A 22096-nucleotide genomic window follows, 5' to 3' on the forward strand; every position below is an offset into this window, starting at 1 on the left:
TTGGGTTTTTTGGGTTTTTTCCCTTTTTTGTGAAATGTGGATACACATTAAGCATTTTTTGAATATACAATTACTCCAAGTGAGGCAAACTGGCTGCAAGCCTGGATTTTATAAGGAAGAATTCAGTCTTGGAAATCTGACAGCATCAATGGTCTTTAAGACCCTGGTGTCTTTCAAAGGGGCACTGAATATCAGCATTCCACTGAAACAGCCTTTCCTAGCAGGGAAGCCTGTTTGCAAAAAAGATCAAACCCAATTTGTTCCAAGTGTAGCCCTTGAAGTAAGTTGTGAAAAAAAGGATGACCCCAAAAAACCTCTAGCAGATGGAAATTTGTTTTCAAAAGGACATTCAAGATAAATTCCTTGGCAACTGTTATTCCAAATCATTGTGCTTTGGAAAGATGCAAACTGTTCATTATCACATGAGAGGCACCTCAGAACAACCCAATTCCACACCTCTGGCTCCATCTACATTAAAAAATAAAGAATCAGCCAAGGTATTACACTCCAATGCAGTTGTTTCTTTTGCTGGATTTGTTTCAAAGCGTAGTGTAGTCCAGTCCCCATCCTGCAGAGGAGGGAAGAGCTTGGAATGCTTCCCTTGTTTATGGTACATAAATGAAAACTTTGCTCTGCTGCTGTTAGGTCTCCTTGACCCTGTTGCCTCAGCAGCAGTGATGCATTCTCTGTTTGATTTGAGCAGCTTGAGTGGAGACAGGCCAATGCTGTACATTTCTCGGCATGTAGGAATATTTTGTTTTGAATTTTTTTTTTGACTTGTTATTTCATAGTGAAGAGAAACTATTCAAAAGAGTCTGCCGATGCACAAGATCAACAGATAAATCCACTATGCTCCTGGGTTTGCTTTCCATGCTGCAGTGATTCAGGAACCCCATGAGGTAGCTGAATGGGTTTGCTGTGCTGCTGGCCTTGCTCCCTGCACCTGTAATGCCCTGATGCCAAGTGGTCCTCATGAGGTGTTTGCTGAACAAATGCAGGGGGCAGCTAAAAAACTTTTCCATGTCTGGCATTGCCCTGCCAGTGAGCTGGAACACAGGGAAGTTCCTCCTTCCCTGCAAGCTTGAAGTCATAGGCTGTGGCTGAGAGCAGGAAATTGGGTTAGCCAGGGCATGGATCAGGTCTGTACAGAAGTATGTGTTTCTGTGCCATTAGTTTTGATGATAACCTTTGATGTGTGGAGGCTACCCCATCACATCCTCCCCACACAATGTCATCTAACATGGTTGCCCAGGCTGTATCTTGTTCTAGAGCCAAAGGTTGAGCTGGCCGCAGCTATAGTAAAAAATATATCCCATAGACATTGTGTGCTCGTCTCCCCGATTTATATCGTGTTTCCTTTAGCAAGGCTCCCTGGCATCCTCTTTGCCTGGTTCCTTTGTCTGCTGTAGCTTCATTCAGGGCTGAAAATACCACAAGGATATCTGTGCAATGATTTGAAATATCTGAAAAGCATGAAGGTTACTAAAGGCAATATATATCCAAATGGAAGTTACTCCTTTTTCGTTACTTCCCCAGCTCATAAAGTCAGTTTTAGAGCAGCCCTTCTTGCCACAGTCCTCCTCTTCACCACCACTTCAGGTATGCATTTTCCAAGCAGTTTCATCATTGTCCTTTCTAATTCCCAGCCTGATGAGCCTCAGCCCTCAGGGCTGACTTGCTGCTTTGGGAAGGCTCTTTTGTCACTGCTTGGCTACTGCTCATTGGAGTGGGATGTCACAGAGTTTTGATACTAAGACAGGAGAAAAACTTGTCTACAGCACACTTAATGTTCTCCCACAGCTACGCTGCCCCTGCCCCTTCCTAGCATGAACACTATCAGACAATATAATGATCGTTTAAAACTTGTCGAAACTTGGAGCTGTGCTCCTGTTTGCAACACAAACATGCAGTGTGTCCTGACACACTGATAATCAAACAGGATTAGAAAACACCTCGCTAGTGCCAATCAGCCAAGGTGGGGTTTCTTTTGGACTCTAATCTTTTGCATTTCCATGCACACCAGACTACCAAGTTCCGGTATGTTTAAACATTTGTTTATCTGTAAGGGTAGCTGGAAACACTAATTGAAAAATCCACTACCTGCTGAAATCAGTGGGACAAGTCATCAGTTGTTCCCTGTTCCTAGGTTTCAATGAAACATTAATCACATGAACAAACCCAGTGAGATTTGGGCTGTGATAGTAAGCAATGTAATTAATTAGGTTTTGCCTTTCTGCTGAGCCTGTCCTGCAGGCTCAGAGGAGAAAGCCACCAGCTGTGGCTGTGCATTCTACAGTTTTGCACAGGTGTGGAAGAGACCAGAGAGGGAAAGAAATGAAGAGCAGGTCTGCAGATATCTGATGGTGGTAGCAGAAGGAAGGCTCTCTTCCCATTCCTGCTTGTGTTATTGCCTGGATGGAAGTAGCCTGGTTTGAAGAGGCAGGAATATGGCTATTCACATTGAGACTGCTTTATCTCAGGCAGAACAAAAGATGCAAACTCAGGGCTTGGTTCCCAACTGAACTGAGCATCCCCAGCATTCTGCTCTCTCACCCTGTTCACTGTGGAGTGCAGCTGAAGTGCAGCAGTTTCCTAAATACTGGGAGCCCTGTGACTGTCTTTGATACTTGAATAAAGGACACGTCTTCTGAGGATTATGCTTGGCAAAGCTGATGTTGAAGCTGTCTTCATGCAAACCGTCCCAGCAGAAACCCTGAAGCAATCACCTATGGTTTTATCTGCTGTGCAAACATGTCACAGGGCTGCTACATTAGAGCTCCTCCCTGTGTCTGTACCAGTTCATGGTGACTGGTCCTTAGTGACTGGCCATTTATGGGAAAATATGTGCTTTTGAGAGTAGGAGTCTTGCCATAGCAGTACTCTGCCTTACAGGCAGGGCCATTCTCCTTGTCAGCTTCCAGACCCAGCCCTGCCCACACGCTTGAGCTCTGGGGAGGGATGAGGAGATGGGTGCATCCTTGGTGTGTTTGAATGCACTGCATGCACAGCAGCTTGTGGAAATGATTTGTGGCAGGCACATCAGGGACGGCCAAGGACACCTCTGTGCTTGTTGGAGGTACAGGAATTGTGAGGAGGACAGTGAAGTTCAGATGGCTTATCCAGACCTGATTTTACTCTGGAATGAAAGATATAAACACTGGCAACAGTTCTCAGTCTGGGATCCAGGGCTGTGGCATGCAGAGGAGATGGCCGTGCTGCACAGTACAAGAGATTGTGTACTCTTGTACACAGAGGGCTCCTACCCTCTGAGCTGTGATGTGCCATCCACAGCAGAGACAGGGTGACTGCCCCTGCAGACCTTGCATGTGAGGAGTGTAGGTGAGTTTACATGAGACACAGGGCTTCTGGCTGCATGCAGCATGTGTTTTCGGATGGGTGTATTTACAGATATTTTTGGCGAAAGGCAGTTCTGTGAGTTTGAACCAGACCAAACACACCTCTGAGGTCATTGCTACCATGACATCACCACCTAGGCACAATGTTCAGGGCCTCTGAAGACTCCCTTTGTGTTTTTTTAACATTTTCCCTCCTATTTGAACCTAATCCAGAGCAATTAGAATCCACCAAAGGAACAAACAGAAACCCTTTGCAAACCAAAACTATAACAGCTGGGCACAGAGGAGCTAAGACACAATGTTTGTTGCTCTGGTCTGATTTTTCAGAAGGACTCCAAATCCATGAAGTCAGTGTAAATATTAGATTACCATGAGCCCCTGGAATTTTGAGTGCAGTCTCCCACTACCAGGTTTCTATATTTCACTCTCTGCAGAATATAAGGTGGTTTTTTTTGTTTGTTTTGGTTTGTTTGTTTTGGTTTGTTTTGGTTTGGTTTTTAATAACCAGATGGAAGAAAGCCTTGAGCTGCAAAGTGCCAATGTCATACGGAAGAGTGTGGTTGAAGGCTGTTGCAATAAAGGAGGAAGCTTTTGTTTTCCCTGGGGTCATGCTGATAGTTTTGAGTACATTTGGTAAGAAGATGGTTCACTGACTCAAAAGTCAGGAGAAACCTTCCTAGAGGGGTTGTTCCATAATGATACTCAAACCACCAGCACTACAGCCACTCTGAAGTCTCTCTATTCACTCAAGGCAGCTTTGAAAAGATGATGGTTTGTTCGATGGGGTGCACAGCTGAACCTTGGTACTCGCCTCAGGCTGTAACACTGCATTTTTCTGCTTTGGAAAAGGGTGCTGGATGCAGAGTGCTAACAGGGAGAAGTAACAGTGCAGTCCATGGGACTGGCTGAGCATCCAGGACGGGGTCTCCTGTTTGGCAGCGTGATGCTGGTGCTACAGCCATATCCATGCCACCCACAGACATTCTGCCTCTCTTCTCCTCTGCAGTCCCTGCTCCAGCCCTGCCCAGCAGACAACCTCTGACAGCCACAACAGCCACTTTCCTCCCACTCCCTTCTCACCCACCCTCCCTCAAACACTTTCCTCCCCTCTGGTGATGGAATGGATGCTTCTGGCACAGCATCCCGGCAGACACCCTCTCTCTCCAGAGCATGTGCAGAGCAGAGGCATTTCCTTGGATTGTCCCCTGCCACCCCACCCAGCTGCCACCCGTTCACTCCAGGGACATGTATGGGGTGGCAGTGGTTCTGCTGTGAGCACATGGGGTGGGAGGGCTGAGGCTGAGCCTGAATTTGCTCCTGCTCATAGGCTCTTACTTCCTGCCCTTGTGCTCAGAGGAAGAGGAGAGCCCAGTCTTAGGAGAGGCACTCTGCACCCTGCCCAGACCTCATTTCAACTTATGGCTTCTCAGATGGGGTCCACAACACTTTCCTTCCTGCCCCATTTTTTTGAGGGGTGAATAAATGTAGCTCTGAACAGAGAGAGTGTTAAGGGAAGTTGCTCTTGCAGTTTTTCCAGCAGGAAACTCTCAAGTGGTCATGGCAGAGCTTTTGAGTCTCTTGAGCTTTTTATCCAGTTCTTCACAGTCCCGTCTTTGTGAAGGTCTGCAGTTGGCCATGGAGTAGCTCCATCTTCAGATAAAGCTCACTTTGGCCCTGGGACTTAACTCAATCTTCAAAAGCCCTCTCTGGGGCTATTGGTTTTTCCCTTATCCATAAGGACTTTTCAGCTTTGCTGAGAGCTCTTCCACTCTGAATAACTAATGAAGTGCTAATTAAAGTGGGCACTCATGTGCATTTTTTTATATAATCTTTAACATTAAAAGTATAACTACAAGTGCTCACAGAAACTCTCTTTTTAAGTGGGAAGGCATGCATGTCCACTGGCCTTGGAATATGGCTGGGTATAATTAATTGAAATTAATTAAAAACACAATTTCAGGGTGAATTAGAGCTTTCCAGTTTGTTTTTCAATTGAACTGTTTTTTTTTCATGTTCAACATAAGCAAAGATATCTCTTTACAGCCCCTCCCATCTCACATAAAGATATATTTAGGCTTGATTGTAAAGTGCTTTGCAACTCTTGGGTGAAAAATTCAAAGTACTAAGTGCCACATTGCTACTATCATCATTCAGGTCCCCTCACAAGGATGTTCTGATGTGCATTTTTGAGTGGGTAATCTTATCATAAGGATGAACTGGTCTCAGTCTTTTCTTTTGGCATGTTTGACTCCAGACTTCCCTTTAACATCTGACATATGGGTTTTATTGTTCAACTGACTTTCTTCTTGCACAAACATCCTGGCTGAAGCACATGCAAAGGCAGGAGGGGAGACATTCCACCCCATGTATGTTTGAGTTTCTCTGTCTTCTTGCTATGTGGTCCCAGGAACACATGGAGGTCTCTGCATATTCATAAGGTCTTTGTTTCCAAGACCAGATGGCACATCCTGATGTTTTGTGGCACTTATACCTCTAGGCCCTGAGCTTGTTACAGGCAGGGATATGTCCTCACCACAGCAGTGTACAGCTAAGGAGCATCTTGTTAGTGGCTGCTTGGTAATAGAACAAATTGCACTAGGAAATAGACATCCTTCAGAGTTTGCCTTCTTGGAGTAGGGGGTGTCTGTTGAGCTTGTGCTGATGCTGTCAGGATGGGCTTGGACTGAGGAACAGAAACTCGTCTGTGTGTGTCTCTGGTCCTGGTGACCCAGCACTGGTGCAGCCAGGAGGGCTGAAGGTGCTTCTGGGGAGAGAAGGAAACACCAGTGTCACCCCAGGTCCTGGCCCAGGTCCTGCCATCACAAGACAGGGAATTCCTTTCCTTGCATGTGTATGAGTGTGAGACTGTGTGAATGGGGGGGAGGAGAAAAAAAAGAGATCATTCAGCTACATAACCTGGGTGGCATTAACTCCGCCTTGCTTTTCCTGCCCAACTGGACAAAGGAGCTCTGTGAGGGATGGGTAAGGGAAAATCCCATTCCTCCATCAGGGAAGCACGCAGCCTCTTTGGATGGAAATATTTGTCACGCCTTCAGTCCCACTTTCTTAGCTTGTGTCTACCCCTAGTTTCTGAATTTCCACATTCAGGATAGCCCTGAAAAAGCCTGAATACTGCATGAGAGGCTCATCCTAGGGGCCTCCCAGTTTCATGAAGAGAAACTTGTTGTCCTGGAGGAGACAGTTAAGGCTTTCACATAAACTGGCAGTTAAAGGTGCATCTGTCCAGGCTCAGGCTCTTTAATAGGCAAAATATGATCTTGGTGCTGAGAGTTCAGTCCATGCCAACCCCTCCCCACCTCAAACCTCCACCAAAAATTCAAGCTCTGCTCACGTATCTGTCTTGGGCTGATTTTATTTTGGTGAGGTGATGGAGACTGGAAAAAAAAAACAGGGTAGATCTTATTTTAGAGGAGATGGAAACCCTGCTGTCATCCAACAAACTGGAGAAGGCATCTCCTGACTTGTAGTTCTTGTTTTTGGGTCCTACATATGGAAATTGTTACTCTGAGTTATTAGAAATAATTACTTAGTGACACTGGAATTCCTGGGCATGGTGTCACACCCATGTTAATGCTCCTTCCACTCTGCTGCACTGAACTGGCTGTGCTGAGGACACAGCTCAGGCTTGACCAGTCTCCTGTGGAAGGCTCTTCTTGCTGCCTGCAGCCCCTGGTTGTAGTGTGCAGGGCAGGGCTGGGTGCAGCAGGGTTAGTGACGGTGCCTCGGCTTGGCTGGAGAAACTTTGCAAAGCTGTATCACTCTTAGAAATGCCACTGGGGACCCGATTGGCCAAAGTGCAATCAAAGTGTTTCTCTTAAATGAATCCTGCCTAGGACAGTTCCTTTTTGGGTTGGTGAAAAACCCTCACAGGAAAATGATAGGTGCTTGAAACCAGTCTTGATCTCCTTCCAACAACCTGCTGGTTTGGCTGTGATCTCACTCACTGTCAAGGAGCACGGGAAAGTTCCCAGATTTTAATCTTGCTTCTAACACCATTGTCCTGCAGCCTCCTAAAAGTGGAATAGCTTTGAGAGTTCTCCAGGAAGCCTGAAATCCCCAGCTTTCTGCGCAGATGCTCAGGTTTGACACACACGCAGAAGATTGCCATCGCCTCTCCTGGAGCAGTGAGACCATCGTACTGCCAGGGAACTGAACCACATCTCTGTGCCAGCCCTGGGGCAGAGCGAGGCTCGGGTGATGCTTACCAGGCAGGGGAGAGCATCAGGGCTTCTCAGCCATGTGGCTGAGCTTGTGGCACTGGGGTGTGCTGGTATCCTTCCTTGTCACATTGGCAACGGGATGGAATGAGCAGCTCCTCTGCTGCCCATATTCCCAAGGAGTGTAGTGGGTCACTGTGAGACATGTGAATGTAATAGACATTAATTAGGAATAAAACAATCTCATGAATGGATTTTTGTGCATCCTGTAAAAAAAATTAAAATGCAAAAAAAAATTCATTTTGCTCACCTCACTTTTACACCACCAAGGCCAAATCATTTCAGAAGGGCAACAAAACGAAATAAATCCAAACCAAACAAAATTTATTTTTCTTCTGCTTTGCTTACACTGAAGAACAAACAAAGAACCCCTATTGTATGTTTTGACCAGGCAGATTTTCCTACTGAGAAGCATTCAGTAATGATCTTTTTCTTCTGAAAGTCCCACAAAGGTTTGCTGAGCTTGGACCGTATTGGGAACATCTCTAGAAGTGACAGGGAATGCAGACTGCTTTGACAGTTTGCGTATGAGCTCAACGTAAGGTGGAGTGGAGCTGTGTGGCCACCCCAGACCAACCTAAAATCTTTTGCACTATTTTTGTCTTTTCCTGTGTTCTCCCTTCATGCTGTGGAATCTCAACCATTTGCATGTGCCTGTGCTGTCTCTGTGTCACTCTTCGTCCAGCATGCCAGGGCTGCACAGTTTGTATCTCAAGGCAGAAGTCAGCCCCGTCATCTTATTTCCTGGAAGAGGCTCTATAAAAAGCCACATTCCTGGCATCAGACCTCCCAGTCCCATCCCATGCCCAGTGGGACACAGGTACCACGCTGCAAGGAAATCCCTCCACCCTCCTTTTGTGACAGTGCCTGAGTCCAAAAGCCCATGTTAAAAATAAATGACAAGTCCTAAACAGATCAATTTCCCTGTCCCAGACCAGGGGAACTTGCTGCTGTGTCTTTCCTGTCTCCAGTGCTCACATCCTTGAAGGGAGGAAGAGATGACCTCTGCCTCTGCCCCTCTCTGCTCCTTTGAATCACTGTGCTCACCTTGGGAACTGCAGAAAACCCCCAACATTTCTGGCCACTGGTGTGGGGTGCCAGTTTTACCTCCTCAGAGAACATGTGGTTTGCACTGGTGCACCCCTGTCACAAGGGGTGACAGGCAGGGAGCTGGGAGGGGACAGGGGGCCTTGCTGGGTCACAGGCATAGTGACATGGATGTAGACCGCTTTTCCTTCTTTCCTCACACTTTTATTTAGATCATTTGCACAACAGGGAAGATGCCCCCCTCACATGTTGTCTGCTTTCTGCAGTGGGTGTGTTATGTGGAGCTGGATGTGGCACCACTCACGTAACAGAAGATGTGGATTTGTGTAGAGTTGAGGCAGAACTCTGGTGTGGTCACCTCTGCTGGGTTTCTGTTCTCACCACCCTAGGCTTACTAGCACTTACCTTCCACAATGGCTTCATGGTGGCTTTATAGCTCTGACCAGTGGAAACATTTCAGGCTCCTGGGGGGCTGAGGTATGTACTGCACTTGCTGGCCCTGGTCAGAGGCAAGGAGAGGAGAAGCTGTGGAGGGCAGGAGGGACAAGACAGCAGGGGGACAGTTGCTCACACCCATCACTAGGTATGGAAAATCATCCAAAAAAGAGCTGTCAGGGTGTCAGGTGTTTTTTTGAGGGTGCATATGACGGTGCAACAGACAAAATGCTCTGAGCTTGTGTTTTTATGGGTGAGTTTAATCCACTGGGGACTCACTGAGAAGGTAAAAAATAAGATGCGAGCTGATCCTCTCAATGAATTAAGAGAGCAGCATTCCTCCTGAGCTTTACCCAACACTTTTCTGACCTCCTGCTCTAATACCCTCCCATTAAGGTTGCTGGTTTGGAGTCAAAGGCCACGACAGCACCACCAAGCTCTGTACAGACAGAGGTGTCCCTGCTCATGGCAGGACTGGGCCTGTCACCTTGCAAATTTTGTAAGGTGACATTTCTGTGAATCATTGGGCTGCTGGTGGAAATGGAAGTTGAGAGATGTTGTGTAACATCTGCCCTTTGATTTTCATGAAATATTCACTGCAGGCAATCCCCCACCCAGAGCCAGCAGTACAGACACACCCTGCCAGGCACAGCCGGACCTACGGTGCTCAAGTAAGAATTCCTGTCTCTGGCATTTTTTAAAGTGTTTTTTTTTGTGCGTGTGTGTTTTCCCCTCCCTTCTTTGCACTTGTGCCACGCACTTCCTAGGACAGAAACAAGTTGGAGGAAAAGAATAATGGTGGAGAGATGAGAAAAAACGTGTCAGCCAAATGGCCTCCCAAGCCTGGAGCTCCAGATGTCAGTCTATGAACAGCACTTTTTGTCTCCTGCCAGAGGGTGAATCTGGATGGGTGCCCAGGACTCAAACACGAGCTGAGTAGAGGAAGCAACAGCACATCCAGTAATACAGGAAAAGGCAGAATTTTTGTGGAATCTTCACTCTTTCCTGCTGATTTCCTGGTTACTCTATGTGAGCAACGGAGACAGTTTTTGAATCGGAAACTGAATCACAGTAGCTATTCTGGTGTGACCAGGCTGAAAAAAACCAGCCCATGGATAACCCACTGCCACTAACATGATTTTGACCTTTGTTGTGGTATATGATTCAGCCAATGACTGCTCTGATTTCCAGGAGTTTGGTCAAAATTCTCTTCCTCTCTTATTTCTCTCTTTCCTTTAGTAGAAACCTGCCAGCTGTCAGCATCAGGGAGGATGGGCAACGCTCCTACCAGCCACCCACCTCACATACACAAGCAGCTCTGCCTGCATGAGTTTTTCCTCTTGTGATCATAAGAGCTTCTGTTTATTGATATGTGTCTATGTGGTCTGTTATTTCAGCAAAACTTATCTGGAGATCTCAAAAGATTTCTTCTGCTGGGAGGACTAACAAAAAGCTTTCACTTGAGTTTCCTGCTGTTGAAGAATTATAATTAAGGTGAACATTCATCAGGCTGTTTCTTTCATTGTGTTTTAGACTTGGTATGACGGAGAAGTGGTGTGATTTATGGTGAACACATGGTGTAAGCTCTGTAAGTGTGTGTTTTTATAAAGAGATTACATTTATTTCAAAGCCAGAAGTCTGGTGGGGGGATTTTCCCAGAGTCCTGACAGTATTTTGCATGAAAGGGGGAAAAAAGTCCAACACAAAACCTTACAAAAATACACCATATTGCAGTTTTGGAATGGTTTACACTACAAAAACCTAACCTACCTCATAGTAAACCTCAATCATACTAAGAGTCTGCTTCTTCTGAAAGAAAAGCTTCCTTTATTGTGAAAGAAAACAATCTGTGCCCCATCCCAAGAAACTGTCCCACAAGTGTTGGTTCCAGAGTGATGGGAGGATTGAGAGATAATTCATTAATCAACACTCTGTTATCATTAGGGCCCAAATGTTATTAATTCCTGTGGAATTTGTTGTAATAATATTAGTCCTGGTGACCTCATCTGTTACACGTATTGCTGCCATTAAGACTTCAATGTGGTACCGAGAAGATACTGAGCTGGTAGCCATCTGTGCTGTACCCAGAAAAAACTAGCCAAGATTCAGGTGATTTGGGGGTCAGCACTGTACCAGCATGTTTTTACTTGGCTTTTCTGCTGCTTCACTCACTGAGAAATTCTAGATTTATTTAGTTTGCCTTTGTTCAGTTCTGGCATTCACTTTTTTTTGTCATCTTTTATCTCCCTGGTAAAGTCTCTTCTTCATCCACCTTCTTACCTTTCTGTTCTGACAGATACTGAGGTTTGCAGAACTGAACTGTTCCTTCCATCTGCAGCTTGGCTCTCATCTGAAGTGGGTTATTTTAAAAAGCAGGAAAGATTAAATCAGTTTACAATTCTCTTCTGTTTGCCAAATGTATGTGTGATGATCTCAGCTACTGTCAGATGTTAGTGCACTCAGATATTCTACCCAGGGCTTAGAATAATAATCCATTATACTTTTTAACTCTCATACAATTAAACAAGGTTTGTCAGATACTTGGAGTCAGATTAATGTGTTTTTCTTGAGTTGGAGCTTTCCTTCTGAAAGTTCCCCACTTGCTGTCTGCATCCAGAAAGCCAGCAGGTCCGAAAGGTTTGCGGATGGGTGCCCAGCCCTGGATAAGACCTTGTGACTGTGCAGTGGTGGGACTCAGGGCTGCTCAGTGCTTCACAAGATCTAGACAGATGCCCTGTAAACCTTGAGCTACCCTCACCACTCTGCTCACTTTGCAAGTCTGCACCATAAGGTTAATACACACCAACTTCACAGAAGTTCGAAAACTTCTTTGGTGTCTGCACCACAAGGCACATTATCAACCACCAATTTCTTTGTTCTCCCAAGGACATTTTGTCCTGTTCTCTCAATGTGCTCTGCAAACATGACTTAATGCATTTCCCTTGGCTTCATTTCACATTGTTCTTTTTAATTTTAGCATGTATCTGAAACCAGTGGGATGAAACTGTGCAAAAGGACATTTAAGATTGAAATGCAGCTGGACAAATCTCCTAGCAGCAAGATCTGTAAAGCTTTGGCAGCATTTCCCAAGGTAAGGGGATGGAAGTCCTAACACTTAAATCATATTACTCTGGGTTTAGGAATGTGCTGGTGGGAACCAACTTGCTTTACTATCTGGCATACTTGAGCATGGCACCACCGATGCTACCTGTTATGCTTGAATGGTTTCATTGTTCTTGGAGAAAAGCCTCTTCCTGCTCTCCAGGTGGCCATCCTCTGCTTGCTGCACAGCCCTAGCATGTCCCATTCATCTCTGAACCCCCCATCACAGCACACAGCACACAGCACACAGTACTTGATCACTCATGTTCTTGCTCTTTTGTATCAAGACAACCTTTATAGTAGGACTGATTTTGTGATGATTTAGAGATGGATACAAATATTACAGTGCTTGGATGGTAGTAAAGCAGATAATGGTCTCTGAAAAAGAAGGAACAAAGAATAGTGTAGGAAAGCCCAAGGTCTGGTGCTTTAGGATGCTCTCTTTGACAGAGCAGAGTATAAACTGCATAGAGTTTATACATAACATAGAGGGTCATATCCCTCTGGCTTTGGTTGATTCCCAGGCTTTGCCTATGCTGCTGAAGAAAACATTGTTAACTTGAGAGCTTAAGCACTTGACTACTGATGGTCTGTCCTGCTTAATTCTTAGCTCACACCCTGGCACTGTTTTAGCCTTTACTAATCGTACTCTCCAAAGAGATGCCTGCACATTATTTGGACAATATCATAAATTAGGAACCAGTGCCAGTAGGCAGTGTGGGTAAACACAGCCTTTTGTGCTATGAACACACTGCTCTGATGGTCTGCAGAATAGGATGTGTGCTTCTTTGTGTGCTTTGAACTGAAAAGAAAAGCATGAAAAATTAAGACTTACAGCTTGGGACCACAGGGCCCAGGAAGGGGACCCAGAGCCCCAGGTCTGCTGCAGGAGTGAGGTGCAGAGTCACGGCCAGGCAGATCACAGAGCAGGCACTGCCCCTTGTGTCTGCATCATCCTGGCCCTCCCACCCCACGCAGCGGGGGGAACTCTGGACCCACTTGAAGTGTAGATACTCGTGATGATTCAGCTCAGGTGTCCTTGCAGAGTGATAATGTCTCTTTTTGCCCCACCATGATCTGCAGCTGCCCTCATCCAGCCCACCTGTTTGCACTGATTACTGATTTATAGGGCTGTCTCTGCTCCCTCCTGGCTGGCTCCACTCTCTCAGGATGTAAGCAGCTTGTGGGTCAGCTCGTTCCTCACCTTGTTTCACATCCTCTCAGCCCGACACTGCTATGGCCCCTTTCCTGCGGGACATTCCAGGGGTGAGTACTCACTGGTAGTGTGGATGATGCTGCATCTGCATGCTCAGCCCTGCCTGCCTGGCCTGCTCTTTCACTCACTCACCCCTTTTGTTCCTCAACTTTTCCCTGTCTCAAGGCATTGGTAGTGTAGTTCGTTAGGTTGCTCATCCCAACTGGAAATGCCTGCAAAACTTGTAGGACTGTAGCTGCCAGATGATGAGCAGGACCTTTGTGAGCTTCAGGCCAAAGAGATGCAGAGATGACTTCTTTGCCCTGGCAGTCAGGGCTGCCCTGTCTCTGTGTGCTGGAAGATTTCAGAGTGGACCCTGTACCTAGGTAGACCTTGGCCTTGCAAAGGCTGCCTGCTTGCTGCCACCTGTTTCTGACCTCTAATGTTGTTGAAAAAGTTGAATGTGCCCCTCCATGTTTTGAAGTGCAAGAATCATCTAGGGGTTCCTGCCTGGGTCTTCCCTTAAGACAGAGATAAGGAGTACAGACCATCTTTGGACTCCACACAGAGTATAATTCCTAAGAAGTTTTGCATGACCTCCCAAAAAGGCCCAGGAAAGTCACCCAAATAAGTTATATGGGCAGCTTGGAATCTTTTGAAGAGAAGTCAGGAGGAGAGCAGTTATACTATGTGAGGCAGGCATCTCTAGTGGGGCCAAAGCTGTGAGCCCTGACACTGTGGCCTGTGCAGAGGGAAGGGTTTTCCAGAGGCCGGCTCAGGACAGGCTATGCTGCATCTTCTGGAGGCAATTCTAGGCAAAATGGAATCTACATTTCTACATCAATGATGTGTCTAGGAAGGGAGCTATGCTTTTAGCCTGGGAAGTTATTATAAGTGCCTGGCATCAGGCTGTGGCATCACTAGTAGTAAAAAGTTTCAGGTGTGTTGATTGGGAGCTGAGCAATGTAAAATCATCGCTATGTTTAAGATATGTTTTGCAGACATGAAGGCCTGGGGCTGTCAACAGTTCAAGGGTTGAACTGGAGGATCATCCATGTGATCCTGTACCTGGTATTTCACTCATGGTGACTGCTGCTTCCTCAGTTTCACCTGTGCTGCTCCATAGTCTGCAACTCCTCAAGGGCAGAGGTTGTTTCCCTCTCTCTGTTTACAGGCCCTGACCTCTCATGCAAATATAAATATGGTTGCATCAAATTACTGTTCAGCAGAATGCTTGTGTTAAATACTACCCTAGCCATTCAGGTTTTGAAGCAGAAAATGAAGGAATTGCTAAGAGCAAGGATAAGGTATTGCTTTCAAGATAGAAAATCTAATATAATGAATCCACACTGAGGCTGCTTAGTGATAGAATTAAAATCAGATAAAACTTCCTACCTGCAGTCATAAGAGCTTGAGAGGAAAGATGTGCAGGAGAGGGTGCTGCAGTCCTGTTCAGAGCAGGTATTCTAAATATCTGGGGTATGTCATGAAGCTGTAGGCTTCAAAGAAAGGTTTTCATTTATACTTGCCACTAAGAGCAGACATGGTTGAAAGCAGGGCTGGAGAATGAGCCAGAGAAAGACCCCATCTCCCAGTATCTGTATTCTCCTCTGCGGGGCTTTCCCACCAGCCTTGTGCTGTAGGAGACAGCAAAGGTGGCAGCATGGAGGGGTTTAGGCAAGATGCTGGAAAGGCAAGGCCACCCCTGGTTACTTTCCCTGGGTGTGCAGTGCCTGCATTTGCCAGCTTACCAGAAGAAGCAGAAATGTTTGTTTCCTCCCTCCTGATTTCTATGTCCTAGATCCTACAGAGAGTAATTAATAACTCCTGTGGATGTGAACCAGCCCCCCACAGTCTGTGTCTGCTGCTAATGGTGCCTCAGAGCCCCTGGTGCTGCAGGGAGGACCAATGGGATGAGGAGGGATCAGTCAGGCTGCAACTGTGCAGGTTTTGAGCATCGTTTGGAGTTCGACAAGAACCAGGTTCCCCGAGATTGCTTGCAAAAGCAGACCTTTTTTTCTTAACTGGGTCCTGGCAGGTTGCTGCAGGAAGGTCCCAGTTTAGCTGGTAGGAAGGCAGCTCCCAGTGCAAAGAATCAATCAGTACTGCTTTTAGTTTTTTAGCTCAAAGCAACCTGGGAAATTGTCTGCAGCTGGTTCTCCACCGCTCCATTTTCTGGCCCTACAAGAAGGCACAAATCTCCATTTGCATTACACGGGTTTCAACAAATAAAATCCATGGACTGAAAAGTCCTCTTTGTGCTTTTCTGACCTGCAGCTCTTTCTTTCTTCCCTGGAGACCATGCGAGTCCAGGATTGTAAGGAATGTTCCCAGACAGCTTCCAGGGATCGGACAGACACCGAAGCCCCCCAAGATCGGAACGGGATCCCGGAGGGGGATCTCAGGGGTCCCGGGATCCCATCGGCGGTGCCGGGCGCGGGACGGCAGCACCACCTGGTGGAAGCGGGAGGTAGTGCATGTTCGGATCCGGTTCGGTCCATCTCGGCGTCCGGTGTGACTCTCTCCTCCTGCGGAGAGGGGTTTGGATGACTCGCTCTTGTTTGCAAGGTATCTGTTGCCAGGGTTCGAAATGCCAGGCAAACCATCAAGTTTTCCTTATGCTTTTCAATTGAGTTGTCATTTTTGGAGTGTTTGTTTTTATTTATTTGTATTTATTCCTGAGGCCGGGATGCACATTTTTGTTGTCCTTTTCAGATGTTTAAGTGGACATCCAGTGCAAAATTAGCAATTAGACTTCTTTTACCTCATTTTCCTGAACATCATTGTATTTCTCATCTAAGAACAACAGATACAAAACCCATCTGGCCAAAGGAAGAAAATGTTTGTTTTCCTCTGTAATTGCATTTATCTCACAGTGCCCTTGGGACCATCTTCTGCAAATGTGGTGGTCTGGTAGGACCCTGTGTGACCATCCAGGTTATCTGGGGGTGCTGGGATCAGGTGGGTTTGGGAAGCAGGGCAATGCAAACAGTCCTAGGGAGGACAGAGCTCAGTGGCTTTTGGTGCCAGGTGGGTTCCCTGACATGTTTCTTTCCCCTTCCTTGCATCAGTCACCCCAAATTTGACTGGCTAGAACACTAATATTACACATAGAAGTTTCTAAAATATTCATGCCCTCTACAACACTGCTAGAGCAGCTTTGTCCTTGCTTGAAAACACTGAATTTACCTGCTTAGAAATATCATCCTGTCTTACAAAGTTACCCTGTCTGCTCCAGTTTTAAGACTTGATGTTCATATTTACTCAGCCTTTGGCAGGAGGCTGTCAGACCAGCCCTGACACTGTCAAGCCCCCGTGATCTGCTCCACAGGCAGCCTCCTGAGGCTTGTCTGGTTGCCTGCTGGCATTGTAACCTGCTCAATGGGGTAATCAGTGCTCTGGCACTAATACCTTGCTCAGGCAATTGCTCTGAGGGGCAATTTCTTGTTGCTCTCTCTGTGCCAAGTGCAAGCTCACTGTCTAGGTGAGGCTGGGGTGTTGCTTAAAACACAATTTTATGTGCCTTGTTGGATTTATGCAGTGCTCTAGGAGATGCTTTGAAAAGAGATGTTGGTGTGCTTATATATTTCAACTCTTCAGACTGAGGTTTTCTGAAGATCATTGGCATTCACACCCTGGGATAAGATTAAGCCATTGGGCAGGGTCCATGAAGCCTCCTCTTCCCTTTCTTATTTTTCCATGCTGCTGCCTAAAGGAGTCTCTGATTCACACCTGAGGGAAGGATGTCAAGCAATTCAGCTGCTCTGGGGAAGGGGAATAAATCCTCAATTACCACAGGATGGCATTTCAGCCTCTGTCCCTGCCCTAGGCAGTGTCATGTGAAGCATTGCAGTAGGAAGAGGTGTGCTGATGGAATTTCACTGGAGTGAAAAAAGCCTTGGAATGTCTCAAGCTCTATCATGTGAAGGAAGATGAGCTGGAAATAGGTACTGGGTGATGGAGATAGTCTGGTGTGTTTGGTGGGTCCATCCAAGTTCATCTGTAGCAAGGAGGAATATAATTTAGTGAATAATCTTCTAAGACTCTCAGAAAATGAGGGCTGCCCAGCTTACGAAGGCTGCCATCCTTCAAAGAGTATTCCTCTTGGGAAGCATGTAGAGCATTTCAGGCAGTCAAGGCAATGCTTACAAAAATCTCCCACTTCTAGAGAGTTTTTTGGCAATTGTATCAACTCACACAAATTTGGGCTTTTCTTGTCTCACTGTGAAGGGGACTGATGAGGCAAGTGATCCTGTTATGAGAGGTTTTTTGGAGAGCAACACCTGCAAAAATCATCTGTTTGCAAACAGGAGAGGTTTGACACAATGGCTACAGGGAGACTCATGCACTGAGGTGTATGTTCTACAGCAAAATCCTCTTTTTATGTATTTATTTATTCTTCCTTTCTTATGTTAGAATGGCTTCTGCAGCTGAAGAGCAGCTCTGGCCTCGGGGAAGCACTCATTGCCACAGAGGATGGTGGCTGGTGTAAACCCAACTGTCACTGTTGAGCAACACTGTGAGCTGGAGCCCACTGGTCACGTACTTCCCTATGACAATGACTCTGCAAGAGAAGGCAGTGGTGTTGAAATGCTGTCTGTGTGCTTGGAGTGGGGTGAGTGATAAGATGCACATCTGCCTCCTCCCGGAAGCCCAAAGTGAGGGGTCTGAGAAGAGCAAATGCAAACATCTGGGCCATGCTATGGGAGTGCAGGGCTGATCAGCACCGTTTTGGTACTGTAGGTATTCCTGATTCTGTTGTTTCTGAGGCTTAACTGAAGAGCAGAACATCTGCCCAGGGTCAGAGAAGGGCCTGGCCTGCCCAGTGCCCTATCAATTGGGGTTTGCCAGAGGCAGATGCCAAGGAAAGAATGGAAGAACCGGGCAACTGGTATCTCTCCAAGGCAGTCCTTGTCTCCAGTTATCTGTGACTTGGGAGCCTGTTAGAAGTGGTATCTCTAAACTGAAAAGGCCTGATGCATTTTCCTTCCTGGACTTCCCAATTGCTTTTGCCAGCAATGGCCCCTTGAAGGCGAGCAGTCTCCCTGCAAAGCTGCTGTTCTTGATGTTCCCGAGCAGGAGAGGGCTGGGTACGGCTCAGAGGCTGCAGTCAGAGAGCAAGAGTGTGCGTTTACTATGGGCCTTTGCTTGCCATGCCATGGAGTAATCAGCAGTGTTTTGTACTCAGGATGTTAATTTGATAACATCTCCAGAGACTGGCATCATCAGAAACCTGGCTAATACATTGTTTCTGAAAGCAACATGCAGAGAAAAGTAATTCAGCATGTTCTGTAGAAGACAATGATTAGCATCAGAAGCAAAACTGCTGTCTGCCTTCATTGCCTGTGAAAACGAATGAGCACAAATCTGTCTTTTTAGTGATGTAAACCTTTAATAATGCTTGATATAAAAAAGGTTGTGAATCTTGATTTACATCTTTCTAGTGTCTTTCTAGTATTCTGGGGCTGGATTCTGTTCTCAGGGATAATGTGTGTGGAGTAAATTGACAGAAGCTCTGAGTTTCTGTAAGAGATAAAGCCTTTCACACCCAGAGTAAGACTTTGCTCTTTGCCTAGCTACATTAACAAGATTGCTGCCAGACAAAAGAGTCCTTTGAGGGAGTATATATGGGAAAATAAGTCTTTAATTTCCAAGGATGTGATGGAGTTAAGGAGGAAGCTGCAATACTGAGGCAAAACCTCTAGACAGGGTTGTGATTCTTACTCAGCACCTGTGAACAGAGAACTGGTCTCAGCTGAACAGGGATGGCAGCCTTGGGCAAAACAAAAGGAAATCTGGTTTTCCTTCACTCATATAAAAATTTAGATGTACTAATTAAGATGGAATAAGAATGAACCCAAGTGACCTGACACCACTTGACCTGGTTATTTTTTTCTTTATAATTACTATGTTAACACTACTATTACTAATAGTATACTATTATTATTTATAGTGTGTGCTGTGGTTTGGGGTCATTCAAAGGCTGTGACAGTTAGTGGGGTTTTCTTATCTGCCAATGTGCATCTGAAAAACATCTTGGAACTTTTCGGTTTGTGTTTGTCTTTTTCTCTCGCTCTCTTTTTTCATTAACCAAAAGTCTAAAATAAAAGTAACAAGTATAATCAGCCCTGAACAGAAACATCCTCTGTTTGGAGTTCAGCCTCTGACTGTCACTGCTGTGTGCCTGTCTGAGAAGGGGGCAGGAAGGGGGGGAGATACCATTTGCAGTGAAACTGGGAGGTTCATGTGGTATCTTTTTTTCTTTTCTGAAGGAGATAAAGAATGGAAATGGAAACAAGGTGTTGACATGACTCAAAGCCCAGGTTAGCTAGTGAGGCAGGGCTCAGCTGAATGCCTTTAGCTGGAGGAGCAAGCAACGAGATCTTGTGTCCACAGGCAGGCTGATGGTGAGGAGCTTGCTGGCTGCAGAAACCCCTCCCCGTTGCTCAGCTGCAGGGCATAAAGGCCAGGGCTGGGGGGTTCTCTACGGTGATTTCATTGAGCATAGCTCAGCCTGCAAGGAACAGTTGGAGTTTTTTTTAGTGCCTGGAGTCAAGCTATGGCTTCATCGACCATCTTCTGGAGGGAAGGAACCTTAAAAAGCTCACTGAATCTTGCTCCCTGGAGAATGCAGCATGATGAGGCCTTTCCAAAGGCTCAAGACTGCTCCTGGTCTCTTGTTTCTCCTGCCCTCCCCTCACTGCTTGGTCACTCTTGTGAAACCATTTTTGATCTGTTTTCCCCTATATGCATTCATGTTCCCACTCACGTTTCCTCAGCTTTACCCAAACAGCACCCGCACTGCTGAGGAGCGTCAGGGCTCACCAACACCTGGACAAGTTGCCAAGGGCCATGTTGTAGAGCTGGCTGCTGGATGGCTTGCTTCTGGCTTCTTCAGAGCTCGGAGCACTGCCAGGGTCCTAAAGGGAATGTCATCAGCTGCTGCTTACAGAGACAGTCAGGAGAAAGTCCAGTAGCAACTAGCTCTTTGAGATTTAGTCTGGGAACTCTCCAAGACCCATAATGAACCCAAATTTGCCTGTGTCCAGTGCAAACCTGCTCATCCTTTGTGCTTTACTCTGTGGCAGGTAAGGAACCTTAGGACCTTCAAACTGCAATGCAAGATGATGATGTGCTGAATGCTGATCCAATGGACTGTGTGAACCATTTTTAGCCATTTTTTTCCCAATTTGTTTTTCAAGAAAGTTTTGTGGTTTGAGGAACGGTATGCAGAAACCTCTGAGGCAGTATTTGCTGGCAGTCTGTAATCCCCCCAGCTTCTCCTCCTCCTTTCTTCCTCTTCCTGGAGCAAGCTGCAGGGCTGCCTGCTGCAAATGGGCTGAAAAAACTCACTTGGTTAGGAAAGGTTGAGTGCAATTTCAAGGCTGTTGCACAGAGTGGGCTATGTGGTGACATTTGCAAACTACAGAGGAAATTGGCTTCACCATGGAATATCCACCTTGTGCATCAGCATTGTCCTATGTAGGGGTGAGGTGCTCTGCCAAGCAGGGTGTCCTGGCTGGAAGAGACTCTGCTTTTCACAGTTTCATTACTGAGTTTTTCTGTTTTTGTTTTTGTCTGATTATTTGTTTGTTTTTATTAGCCTGTTTCCTGACTAGGACTTGTAAAAGCACTAATAATTTGAGCACCCAAGTGGAGCATTTTACCACACATTACTCAGATATTCAAGGCTTGCTGCTCCATATGGCCAGGACAAAATCGCCAGACTTGTAGAAAGCCTCCTAAACTCCTGAGATCCACAGGACCTGATCTGCAGGAGTCTGCAGTTTGGAGCCCAGGCATCCATACCTCTTGCCAGAGGGCTATTTTACCTAAATATCAGCAGATTTAGTATTTGAGCACTTGAGTTTTGTGCTTTTCCTAATTCATTTTTGAGATGCAGTGGCCAAAAAAGACCGTTTTGATTAACCACTCTAACCTTCTGGATAACAAATGCAGTGCCTTTTGACATCAGCTTTAGAGCAGTATGGGGATGTTTGCCATGAAGACGAAGCCAGACTTGTGCTGAGCATTGCAGTTTTTTGGGGGCAATTTAATTGTGGAGGAATGTGTTGACACTGCTCCTGTTCTAATGAAAGCATTTGAATAATCTATGTTTTGCATATATACACACACATATGTAGTCTTGAGTGCCTTTGTTTCTTTGCCTTTGAATCAATCCTGATCCACACTGTTGTTCATCAGGACTGGTCCTGGTAACGTGCCAGTAATCTCATAGTTTTCCATCCTATTGTAAACGTAGTGTAGAAACTAGCAAAAAGGAGTAATTTGTTTGAATCTTTGGTTCACGTAGCAGAAAATGAGGGGTGATGCATAGTTAAATTCTGTGTGAGAAGATAATTGGGAGGATATCTCCTAGAGATGGGTATGGACTGAGTATCTGGGATCTGATTTTAGGTCTGAGCTTTTAGAAATTACAGAATGTAGTGGCTTTTGCTTTGGGTGTTCTCAGTCACTCATGATATTTTCTGAATTCAGCACTGGCTTATGTTCTAATGAGAGTGACCTAACATTGTTTTTCAGCACTTCCTTTGTGTTGTATCCCCACAAAGAATAGAAATAAAAGGTCTGCCCATGACATGGTAGTTCACCCATTTCAGGGTCTTTTGAGTACAAGTGGGAGTATAAGAGAGTGAAAAAGAAAAAACCTGATGAAAACTACCTGAACAAGCCTACTTCTTTCACCCAATTGAAACCAAAGT

General features: G+C 45.9%; 1 long non-coding RNA gene across 3 annotated transcripts in view; it reads left to right on the top strand.

Annotated features, from left to right (window-relative positions):
• The first annotated feature begins 13254 nt into the window (after nucleotides 1-13254).
• Nucleotides 13255-22096, top strand: part of LOC115598191 — a 29013-nt gene continuing 20171 nt past the window's right edge. Inside the window, exons 1-3 of one of the 3 annotated variants that reach the window (XR_003987464.1) lie at nucleotides 13255-13444; nucleotides 15651-15941; nucleotides 20462-20946. This is a non-coding gene — a long non-coding RNA (uncharacterized LOC115598191). Of the gene's footprint in view, nucleotides 13445-15650; nucleotides 15942-17789; nucleotides 18411-20461; nucleotides 20947-22096 lie in introns of those variants that run through there. The other 2 variants (XR_003987465.1, XR_003987463.1) reach the window with 2 other exon arrangements.

The sequence above is a fragment of the Calypte anna genome, chromosome 4 (assembly GCF_003957555.1).
Source record: "Calypte anna isolate BGI_N300 chromosome 4, bCalAnn1_v1.p, whole genome shotgun sequence".
NCBI lineage: Eukaryota > Metazoa > Chordata > Aves > Apodiformes > Trochilidae > Calypte > Calypte anna.